The 12251-nt window shown below is 32.1% G+C and overlaps 1 long non-coding RNA gene across 1 annotated transcript in view; it reads right to left on the reverse strand.

Annotated features, from left to right (window-relative positions):
- The window catches only part of LOC118063652 (uncharacterized), a 56011-nt gene that overhangs the window by 18913 nt on the left and 24847 nt on the right, over window positions 1-12251 (reverse strand). The window contains exon 5 of the long non-coding RNA XR_004689940.1: window positions 8286-8407. This is a non-coding gene — a long non-coding RNA (uncharacterized lncRNA). The remainder of the gene's footprint in view (window positions 1-8285; window positions 8408-12251) is intronic.

Genomic DNA, 12251 nt, shown 5'->3' on the forward strand with positions numbered 1-12251 from the left:
TCAATCCTAGATGATTCTTGGATACTTTAATCTTTGTTTTTAATCTGGAGCCATTGGAATTAATTATTAATATTTATTTACCTAGCATTATAAACTTGTTTCAAGTTATTTAAAAACGAATAATAGTTTTAAAAAAAGGTATTAAAGATCCTAGGATTATTATTATTTACTTAACATAAATTCAGTTGATTCTTGGATACCTTGCTTTACATGGCTTAGCTCATGTCATTATTATTTCAAACCCATTGTTTCGATTGGTTGGTTTTTATTGCACCATTCGCTATAAAATAGATAAATAAAAAAAGCCTACATCGAACCTAGCATCATCAAAAAAAAATCTAATGATTGCTTCAAACTACTCTTTGAAGTTCCAAGCCTTGCTTGACATCTAGAGGCTTTAGATTAATTATCATTCATTGAAGATTGTAACGATTGAGCTATTAAGCATCATGGTTTATTGAGAATAAATTTTTAAAAAATGTTAGGAGCTAAGAACAATTTATCAGAAATCTTCGGGTTACCATCAGCATCACTTGACCAATTTCTAGACCAGGCTGTCGGTGCTATTTGAAGTCCTTGTGACGTATTACCTAGAACACTTGGGACAACTTTCATTGTCAGTCTTACAGCAGAAGTACTCTTAATCCTACAGGGGGGTTTAATTTAAAAAGCATAGCCCCTGATTGCCGTAGACTTCAAGCATAAAACTGGATCTTTCTAGATCTTATCAGTGCCAGTAAGCTAGACTAATTATCCATAAATATAGAGATTTAAAATTTTATATTTTCTTGCTATACTTATTTGAATACACCAATAAAAGAATAAACTTAATCCAGCCTGATTGAAAACAGATGTACACTTTTCTACCTTAGTTACTTAATCTTTTAGCTTTAACTGGCCTGCCAATAAAATCTATTGTCTGATATTGTAAAAGTAGAGCAGATCTATCACCATATTCATCAAAGGAACTTAAGTGTACTGCATCAGGTTAAACTAAAAGTAGAATTATCAGGTAATGAACCGGATTAGCAACACCTCTGGTCTGAATACTGTCTAGCACAAAATAGAAAAAGGCTTTGATAAAAGATTCTTTACATTTGGGAGTTCCCTCAAGTTAATTTTTATGACTCAATTCTCTCATTCCTGAAGAGATTACGAGAAATGGTTACTTGTAAATTAGAGTTACAATTTTAAATCTAATTGTTGATGTTTATTTATGATGACCCTCCATAAACATAGGTAGGATCACCATAACTATAGCTGCCTATCATCACCATAAAATAGCTGCTATTGTAACAACATGAAATGAGATGGCGTAGAATAAGAGTACATTGTGATTGGGCTGATAATTTGTCCTTCTCTAACCTCATTCAGGTATTCAAAGTCCTTGACACGTGTACGGACTTTCTGCAAAGTTTTAGATGCTTTTATTTTCATCATCACCAACACCTAGAGTACACTTTTGTTTATTGATTAATAATAAACAATAATGCTTTATTGTTAATAATAATTAACCATAAATTTTGATTGAACAAAAATAAAATTTTTAATTGAATAAAAATAATAGGCTTGGATCTAACCTACCCCCTGCATCTCTTCAAGGTCATTTGTGATAAATTATTAGCATCAAACTCCTATGAAGCAACTGCTGACAATAATTGTGATATTGTGGCTTTCTATTGGATATTTCCACTTTTCAGTGTTTATAGGCTTGAAAAAGGGATGACCATCCCCTGTCTATGGTGGTTGCAGAGTGTTGAAAAAAAAAAAATGCCGTATAAGGGTGCGAAAATGACTGCGAACATTTTTTATATTTGGGCGGGATAACAAAAAAATAGGGAAACAATTTTTTTTTTTTTTTCCTTTTTTCACCACCACTTTGGATGGTATGATATAGTAACTGAGGGCTTTTTATTATTGCGGTAGGATAGTGTTGACTTATTGGATTGCGTTGAAGAATTATTGTCGTGCAGATACACAGATCGAAATATTTATCAAGTGTTAATAAAAGGATTATTTTTTTTTTGCTCTTAATTGAGTTTAATACATTGGTAAATATTTATTTACAAATTAAAATTGCCAATAAATTAAAGTAATAATTTTTTTTAAGTTATATAAATTATAAATAATTAAGTGAATGGTATTAAAGAGGTGGGGGGTTGATAATGAGATTGGAAAAAATTCTTGTTGGATAGGAAAGAAAGAATTAGAATAAAAAAAAAAAAAAAGAAACTTTGTTAAAAAAAGTAAATTTTGTCACTTTCGTTCCAAGTAAAAACTCGTAAATTATTGTGAAAACTGAAATATGTAACAAAAGGAGAATATTTGAGAGATGGACAAAGAGAAGAATGAGAATAAAATAGAAGGAAGCGAAAAGAAAAGATTTTTACTCTAGATTTTCACGCTTGTTTAAATGAGAACAGCTTTGAGAGGGTGGCCTTGCAGCAGTTGCGTTCGTGATGACAAAGGTTTAGCTTGAAATTATGTTCAAACAGTAAGGTCTATTGCGAAACAACTATTCTGAACCTTGAAAAAAATGCGGTAATTGAGTATGTAAAAGCTAAACGAATCTCTGGATTTTTTGGTGACCAAAGAAATTGTGGTTTCCTGAGAAAAAATTCTCTAGGAATTTTCATGAAATCGGTGGATGCATGCTTTTCTCATGAATTTTTCTCAGGCATTGGCTTGATCGAATGACTTTAGAAACCAGTGTTTTAGATTGCTCAGAAGGTGATCTTCATCATGGCGAAGTCATTTTTTTAATAATAATTACATAACCTCCAAAAAAAAGCAATTAGAGGTACATTCATTACAGTTGATCATCTTTTGCTTGAAAATTTTGGTTGATAAGAAAATTAATTAAATGAGGGGTAATTAATTTTTTTAGAGCAAAAGTATGGTGTGCATTAGAAAGCTGACATTTTGGCGGATTCATTGCACTGGTAAACAAAGTGATTATGACGATTCTGATATATTTTATGAGGAGTTGAAGTTGATCAGATAATTGACTCCTCTAGAAGAAGAATCAAGAGCAACTCATAACTTCAATGATCCTAAAAGTGCTTATGGGTTGACCGAATACCTTTGATAACGAGTGTTTAAGATCGCCAAGAAGGTGATCTTCATCGTAGTCAGATCCATAAAAAAGCTGCTCAAATTCTTGCATCATTTAATGACTGAGAAGATTCCAATTCCTTCAGCAAAAAGTTTCCACTTGATCAATAGATCTATTTTTCTCATTAAATATTTTATCAACAATTTCTCTCAACTATTTCATATAATTATCAATCAAATTAACGAAGCAGAAAATATATATTTCCATGACAAATAAAAAAAATTTCAGTCAAGTGAATGAAAGCAAAGAAAAAATAGACACGTGGTGGTGACACTTTTATGGCACTCAAGGATTCCAGTTCTGACATAATCTCCAACAACTCCTTTGTCCTTAACTGTATTTTTCTCTTTATTATATCAATATTAATCCAAGCAATCAGCCTCACTTCATCACCATCAACTTTTTCTTTCAGCATAAATAAAAATTTCTCACAGTCATTTTTATGCAAAAATACAATATTAAAAAGTCCTTGAAGTCTTAAAGAGTCTCTAGATAAACCGTTAGGTATTTTTTGAGTAAAAATGTGTTGAAAATGAGGGGAAAATATTTTCTAAAGTTTATTGTTCCAAATGGATTTAGCAAAGTAAAGTATAGCAGAAACATAAAGCAATAAAAACACAAATCTCAACTATTTTTACCTTTTTATATAATAGAAAAAGCCAAAAAATTTAAATGAGATTTTGTCATTGACCTTTTCCTTATGTTTTTTGCCTTTCGACGTTTTAAATATATTACACTTTAGATTTTTTTACCGTTACGGTCAGTACCGAGGTAGGATTTTGTCATTTTCCTAGCATTCTGTTGAACTGAAATGTCCTGATGAACTTTGCAACGTCAGATATTTTTTAAAACAACCCCACGACAATGTTAGACAGTGGTTCTAAGTGTAAATGAATGTAAAAAAAGCTCACAGTATTTTAATCTTATGGCTACTGATATTTTTTATCATCATTCTTCGGCAGTAAATAGTAGAGAAGAAGTATTGACAATAAAAACGATTTCTGAAATAATGACAATTATTTAAATTGATTTTCATTGATAATTATATATCATTAATCGTCAGAACATCACCAAGTCCATCAGTTAATTTTTTTCAACACTTTTGGTCATTCTTATACCTTTCTACCAATTTAGATTCATCAAACACCAAGTTTTCAATGAGCTAAAACTCCTAGGATCATCAACAATAATTTTCAAAACATCTCCAACTTTAATAATGAGAACATTAAAACATCTTCAATCATCAGAACATCTCCAACTTTATTCAATTATTTTTTTCCAACTCTTCCAGTTATTTTTATATCTTCCTAGCAGCTGGGTTCTATTTTCCACCATGTTTGCAGTGAATTAGAACTCCTAGGATCATGATAATTATTTTTTTAAATCATCTCAAACACCAATTATCAAAACATTGAAGCATCTTCAATCATCAACTCCATCAAATAATTATTTCCAACACTTCCAGTCATTCTGATGTCTTTCCAACAACTTGATCATATTAAACACCAAGTCTGTAGCAAACTAAACCTCCTAGTATCATGAAAATAATTATTTTAAAACATCTCCAATCATCAAAACATCTCCAATTCCATCAAATAATTATTTCCAACTCTTCCAATCATTCTGATGCCTTTCCTACCACCTTGGTTCTATCAAACACCAAGTCTCCAAGGAACTAAAACTCCTCGTGTGATAAGAATAATTTCTCCAAGCCCAAAATTGTTCCAACTCCACAATCATTTTTAATGCCTAGAAAAAAGGCCTTAAGAATCACTTTGAATTCCATTCATTATTTTTCGAGTAATAAAAAGAATTAATTAGAACATTTTTATTAATCAAAGTAATTATTTTTTTCTCACTGAACTATTTCACCATTTCAAGCCATCCAATCTTCGAAGATTCCTTGGAAAAATTGGTAAAAATAAATATTTCAAAATTGAGAAGGAATTTATCAAATTTCTCCGCAGAAGCATCACAACATTCATCCCTTTTCTGAAATATTTTCATGTTTGCTCATAGTGAAATTAAGCGTAAACTATTCCGTAGTTGGAGTTTGAAAGAAAGAAGAGAAAAATACGGATGATCGAATAGTAATAAGATACAAATAGGATTTCACGTTATTACAAAAGAACGTAACGAATTTAAGGAACAACAAAACTTCCGTCTACTTTGGGTATTGTGCCTATTAAGCATCTCCAAGCCTGTCTTATTTCGTCTTGTATCCAAGTGACGCATCACCAAACGTATCGTCTTCAACTCTATGATCCATGGATCCTATAGATGTATATAGAGGACGCTACTGCAATGTGCATAACCATTGTATTATTACAGCCCTTTTGTCGGCATTTGTGTACCAAATAGCAACTGAAAATGTTGACAAAACATGACAATCATAACTGATGTGACTGAAACTGTCATTTTTGTCAACGTGGGAGGAGTTGACACTACACAATAACTATGACAAAGGAAAAATATTCCTTAAATAAATATTATTTCTTGTCATTTCCTCCCTATAACCCGTTAAAATCAAATTTCTTAAGAAAAATACGCCTTTTCCCAAAAGATTTACTCCATTTTGACTATTTTTTTTTTTACTTTCAATCATTTTCAGGAGTTTGTTGCTTTTTGGGTCGATTTTTCTCATGCATTGATACAGGGATTGCATATTATGGGAATTACATGAATAGTTTTCCTGGGATTATTATTTACTAGCTTCATTCTTTCAATCTTGTTTCATGAGAAAAATTATCATAGAATAAAGATACAATTTTTTTAGAGCAAAAGTATGGTGTACATTGGAAAGCTGACATTCTGACGGATTTAAAACACTGGTATACAAAGTGATTATGACGATTTTTATAAATTTTATGACGAATCAAAGTTAATTAAATGACTGACTTCTCTCAAAGAATGATCAAAAGTGTTCTTTAATTAAATTTCACCCAAAGATCCTCATTAATTAATCAAATGACTTCAAAAACCAGTGTTTACAATTGTTCGAATGGTGAGCTTTATCATAGTAATGTCAATTTATCTCCACTAATCACCTAACCTCCAAAAAAAAATCCTTTATCCAAATCATCAATAATTCCACTAAAATAATTATCTTCATTACCCAACATTTTTCTTAATTTCTTAATTAAACCCACCAATTTATTTTATTTTTAATTCTACTTATCATTAAGACACTACAATAAATCAATCATAACATCAACAATAATTTAAAAAATGAAAAAAAAAAAAACTCGAGATTCGGAGGAGATAAAAAAAAAGGAACACATGAGTTTGTTAAAGGGATTGAAAAGCCAAAAGTAGGCGATGACCGGTAATGTTGTAAATTATTATAATTAGTCTACTCTATATTTTACTGATATATCTTATGTCCTACACTATCTAAGGATCTCGTCGAAGGCTGGAAATATTTTTAAAGGGTCGAGGGAAAATTTGTAAATTAAAAAAAGGGGAAAAACAGCAGGAAAAAGGGGGAACACACATTTTTTTTTTTTTGTAGATTTTCAAGAGGTTTGGAACGAGTTATTATATTTTTTATAGAGCAGGCGTGGCTTTTGACAGAGGCGTTCTCAAGTGGTTTATCTATTTTCAGGTATATTAGTGGCACGCGTTTACTCCATTTATTTAATTTTTTTATTCTTTTATTTTATTGAAAGAAAAAAAAAATTTTTTTTATTAATTAAATTTTTTTTTTAAAAATCACTGATGTTTTTTTTTTTTTTTAATTTTTTTCTCTCTATCCTTTTTGATAGGTTTTGTGTTCACCTTTTTTATTTAGTGAACTGGAAGCATCTGCTGTTGCGCGCCCGCTTATATCACATGGGCACGCGTGCTATTGTCTCTCTCCACTTATTTTGGATTAGGTTACGACGTGGATATATATACGTTATATGTATACGTCATCATACCATGCACTCATGCATTGATAAAACCACTATTGTGTCCACTTAAAAATTATACCCAGACTATAAAAATTATTAACTGAATAATTGTTTATAATTTTCAAATTATTCAAGGCAATTTTCTAGGGTAATTATTTGTTAATTCTATTTCATGGGGAAATAATTTGTTAAAAATTTTTCTGACTATTTTAGATGATGGAGAACAGTTCTAGAGAGTCTGGTTGATGTTGGGAAAAATTATTTGATGTATTTGAATGATTGGATTTTTTGAAAATTTTTTATAAAGGTTTTTGGAGCAACTTTTGCTTGAAAATTTTGGTTGATAAGAAAATTAATTAAATGAGGGGTAATTAATTTTTTTAGAGCAAAAGTATGGTGTGCATTGGAAAGCTGACATTGTGGCGGATTTAATGCACTGGTAGACAAAGTGATTATGACGATTTTTATATATTTTATGAGGAGTTGAAGTTGATCAGATAATTGACTCCTCTAGAAGAAGAATCAAGAGCAACTCATAACTTCGATGATCCTAAAAGTGCTTATGGGTTGACCGAATACCTTTGATAACGAGTGTTTAAAATCGTTCAAAGGATGGTCTTCATCATGGTCAGGTCAGTTTTCCAACAATAATCACATAACCTCCAGAAAAAAAACCTTTTTTTAAGATAAGAATGGTTTTACTCAAGCTAATATGTTCAAAGGAATTCTTTCGTGCACTCAAAGCTCCAAAAATACTTCTAATAATTTTTCTAGAGTAAAAATATGATGTGCATTAGAAAGCTGACATTCTGACGGATTTAAAACACTAGCATACAAAGTGATTACGACAATTATTTAGAGTTTAGTGACGAGTCGAAGTCGGATAATTCAAAGCATTAAATTCAAAGTATCAACAATAAAAAAAAAAAATATTTCTCCTTATAAACACAGTTTAAAATCGATTCAACTAATCGAGATTTCAACTTTACTGTTCCGAATGAGATTAGGAAAAGAGATAGACGATTTCTATTTAGTCTTCTTATACTCCTGGCGCCATGTAAGCGTGCTCAACACGAGCTACTACACCACCTTCTTCTCTTTTTCTTTCCTCTATCTATCTTTCCTCCTATCTTCTCTACAGATGATGAGAGCCTTGCAACCGACCTATTCTCCTACTCAGTTGCCAACACCGCCCCTCGTTTTATCTACTTTTTTTTTTTTCTTCTATACACAAACTACTTCTACGACTATTTTATTTTTCTCTCTGTCTTACTTACCACTTTTACTCGTATCACCCTCATTTTTCTTCCTTTCAGTCTTTCGTTCCTCAAACCTTCTAGAGTATCGGCCACTCTCGTCCATTTTTCATGCATCTTTGCAGCCGCTTCTGACCACCTTGCTTGACAAAAAAAATTATGTTTTAGATTGAATTTCATTGGCAGCCAAGAGTCGTTATTCTAGTGTGGATGTTTACGGAATAAATTGAATAAAATTTTCTTTGAAAATTTCATTTGATGAAGATGATTTAGAGGTGTTTAATGGCATTAAGTGAATATTAATGAGGAATAAAAAAATAAAAAGATTTATAAGAGTCTTCATGATGTTTTAAAAGTATTTACTCGAGTATAATTATCATTGTTTTGAAATAAGGCTTTTTTTTTGGAGGTTATGTGATGATTGTTGGAAAACTGACCTGACCATGATGAAGACCATCCTTTGAACGATTTTAAACAATCGTTATCAAAGGTATTCGGTCAACCCATAAGCACTTTTAGGATCATCGAATTTATGAGTTGCTCTTGATTCTTCTTCTAGAGGAGTCAATTATCTGATCAACTTCAACTCCTCATAAAATATATAAAAATCGTCATAATCACTTTGTCAACCAGTGCATTGAATCCGTCAGAATGTCAGCTTTCCAATGCACACCATATTTTTGCTTTAAAAAAATTAATTACCCCTCATTTAATTAATTTTCTTATCAACCAAAATTTTCAAGCAAAAGATGATCAACTGTAATGAATGTACCTCTAATTAATTTTCAGTAATCATCATCAGACTCGTGATAAATTTTTAAATAAACAAATGTTATGTTAACATGATAAGATAGAGTGTATCACCCTCTCTTTGACCCCCTCCCTCCCTCTTAACAAACCCCTTACTAATAATATAAAAATACAAAAAATTAAAACCGGATCTTTTAGGAACGTAAGAGTAAAAAAATGCGGATTCGTTACGCATCAGCCATCAAACGCACGCGTTTACTTTTTCCTCAAATGTGTACAAGGCCGGATGGAGGGAGAAAAGAGGGGGTGCGTCATGGGGTGAGATGTAGAGGGGGTGCGGTTTTAGTCTCACTCAGCATCTGCGTATTTTTCTGTAAAAGAGAAATTGGAACGCGCACTTTAATCAAGGGGTAGTTTTTTTTTTTTTAAATTTCCAAAAAAAAGTGAGAATCGAACAGTGATGGGGTAAATAAAAGGGATGAAAAACGAAGCCACGCGAACACACAAGGATCTAAAGGGGATTTTACGAGACATAAGAAAGGGCTGAAAACTCTTTGGTCACGTTTTCTTCTACTCTCTTTCACCCCTTATCCTTCACAATTCTTTTTTTTTTTAGCATCTTTTTTTTATATAGCACAACCCTTGATTTACAGTTTCACGCTTTGACGTGAAGTAGAAAAAATTTTACGTTATCTAACGATTTTTTAAAAATATTAAGAATCATTTTTTCAATTAATTTATTTGAAAAAAAATATATATCTAGAAGGGTTGTTGAGATGATTAGGGGGAAGGTGGTAGGGTTAAGTTTCAGCCAATTAAAAAAGGATTGACGAGAGAATGGTTGTGTTGTGACAGAGGACGAAATAAAATCTTTGGAGGCCTGACTTGGCTCTTGAAAGGGTGAAACATGAGTGGGTTAATTCAGTTAAACGATAGGGTTGGGTTTACAAGGGTTAAATGTGATGATGGAGTTGTGATTCTTATACAAAATGGTGGCTAATTTACGGGAGCATTATGTTATTTTTTGAAAATAAACATGAATACCTGAATTAGTCGAGTCATTTGATAAGAGATATAATCATCAGAATATCTCCAAGACCATCAGTTAATTTTTTTCAACACTTTTGGTCATTCTTATACCTTTCTACCAATTTAGATTCATCAAACACCAAGTTTTCAATGAGCTAAAACTCCTAGGATCATCAACAATAATTTTTAAAACATCTTCAACTTTAATAATGAGAACATTAAAACATCTTCAATCATCAGAACATCTCCAACTTTATTCAATTATTTTTTTCCAACTCTTCCAGTTATTTTTATATCTTCCTAGCAGCTGGGTTCTATTTTCCACCATGTTTGCAGTGAATTAGATCTCCTAGGATCATGATAATTATTTTTTTAAAACATCTCAAACACCAATTATCAAAACATTGAAGCATCTTCAATCATCAACTCCATCAAATAATTATTTCTAACACTTCCAGTCGTTCTAATGTCTTTCCAACAACTTGATCATATTAAACACCAAGTCTGTAGCAAACTAAACCTCCTAGTATCATGAAAATAATTATTTTAAAACATCTCCAATCATCAAAAGCATCAAAACATCTCCGACTCCATCAAATAATTATTTCCAACTCTTCCAATCATTCTGATGCCTTTCCTACCACCTTGGTTCTATCAAACACCAAGTCTCCAAGGAACTAAAACTCCTTGTGCCATAAAAATAATTTCTCTAAGCCCAAAATTGTCCCAACTTTGCACAAAAGCCATCAATGAATTTCCATCCAAGACGCTGACTAATCTAAACATCAATAAAGAAACATAAAAAGCTATCAACAAAGGAAATAATTGAAAAAAAATCATCGTCAGTAGGTCGTTTGTAACGGTTTTATATAATTTCAACTCACCGGACAACAAAAAGAATAAAGGTCCAAAGGGCAGTGCATTGGTGACCAGTGGTAGCTAAAAGTGAGGGTTGAAAGAGGGTCAAGGGGTTGGCCAGCTGGCACTGGACGGTTGTGCAATGGACCCCCTTTTGCATCATCAGTCCGTCAATAGAATAAAATGAAATAAAGTTGGAAAATGCACCAGGGGAGCTAAGAGAAAAATAAGAAAAACGAGGACTCGAAATTTTAAGAAAGGCGTTCTCAATATATTATATAAATGCTACCCCAGCCCATTTAAAATTCCTGTAAAATACTGAGGGGGTTGAATGGACACTCTGATGGCTACTCCTAGTCTCCTTTGTCAATATCATGATTCATTGACATGGGAAATGAAAAAATGACGCTTTAGAATAAAACCTTGGACACAACAATCCCATGTTGATTCTTCTGATTATAAAAAATTTTTTCCTGCTCTTCCTAACATCGCAAGATGCTTTTATTGTAGTGTTTAAGATCGAAAATTCAGTCTCCTACAAGATGGGAAGGGTGCTAAATGAATTCCAACACTTTATGATACTCTTATCCAACATTTAAACCAATCATCAACATGGTACCAATCCTAGATGTTGATTGAAACATTTCTCACCATCAGAGATTGAAAATCACCAAGATTGGATAATCTCAAGCTTTTTTATAGCTCACACGACCACTCAATAAACTTACCTGAGCGCGTGCGCGACGTGTTTTCACCTCACGTTCAAATCCCTCTCCTTTTTAGTCCTATAAATTTTTTTTTCTCTCACGACTACCTGGCTACCTCACCACCAACGAATTAATACATCGTGTAATAGGCGTCTGAAGACTCTCGTCAGTCTCTAACTTTCCCTTTTTTTTTTGTTCTCCACCCCTTTTCTAGTTATACCTGAGAATACACGTGGTCGGCACGTTTCCAATTTTTTTCTTCTCTTATTTCGCCACGACTTGACTCTCTACAGGTATTAAATACACTTAACCCGTATCAACATTTAATGATTGATCATACGAAACCTGTTTTTAACCCCTTAGATTTTTACCCCTTGACTATTGAAGTCTATTCATACTTTGTTGTTCTGCTAATTCATCAATTAACAGCCAGAAGGGTTCAACATCTTGATTGAAATCTACATTTCAAAAATGAATGAAAGCTAAATGATTAAACAACTTTGTTTTTTAATAAATAAAAAAAAATAAATTACCCCTTGGAAAGCCCTCACTTGGTCGATAATTTGCAGTATAATTATCTCCCCAGAGCCAGCAGAAAGGGCCTGAATAATTAATAAATGTTGGAATTCATACAGAGCATATG

The sequence above is a fragment of the Chelonus insularis genome, unplaced genomic scaffold (assembly GCF_013357705.1).
Source record: "Chelonus insularis isolate UGA/USDA-ARS -01 unplaced genomic scaffold, ASM1335770v1 contig_146_pilon, whole genome shotgun sequence".
Lineage (NCBI taxonomy): Eukaryota > Metazoa > Arthropoda > Insecta > Hymenoptera > Braconidae > Chelonus > Chelonus insularis.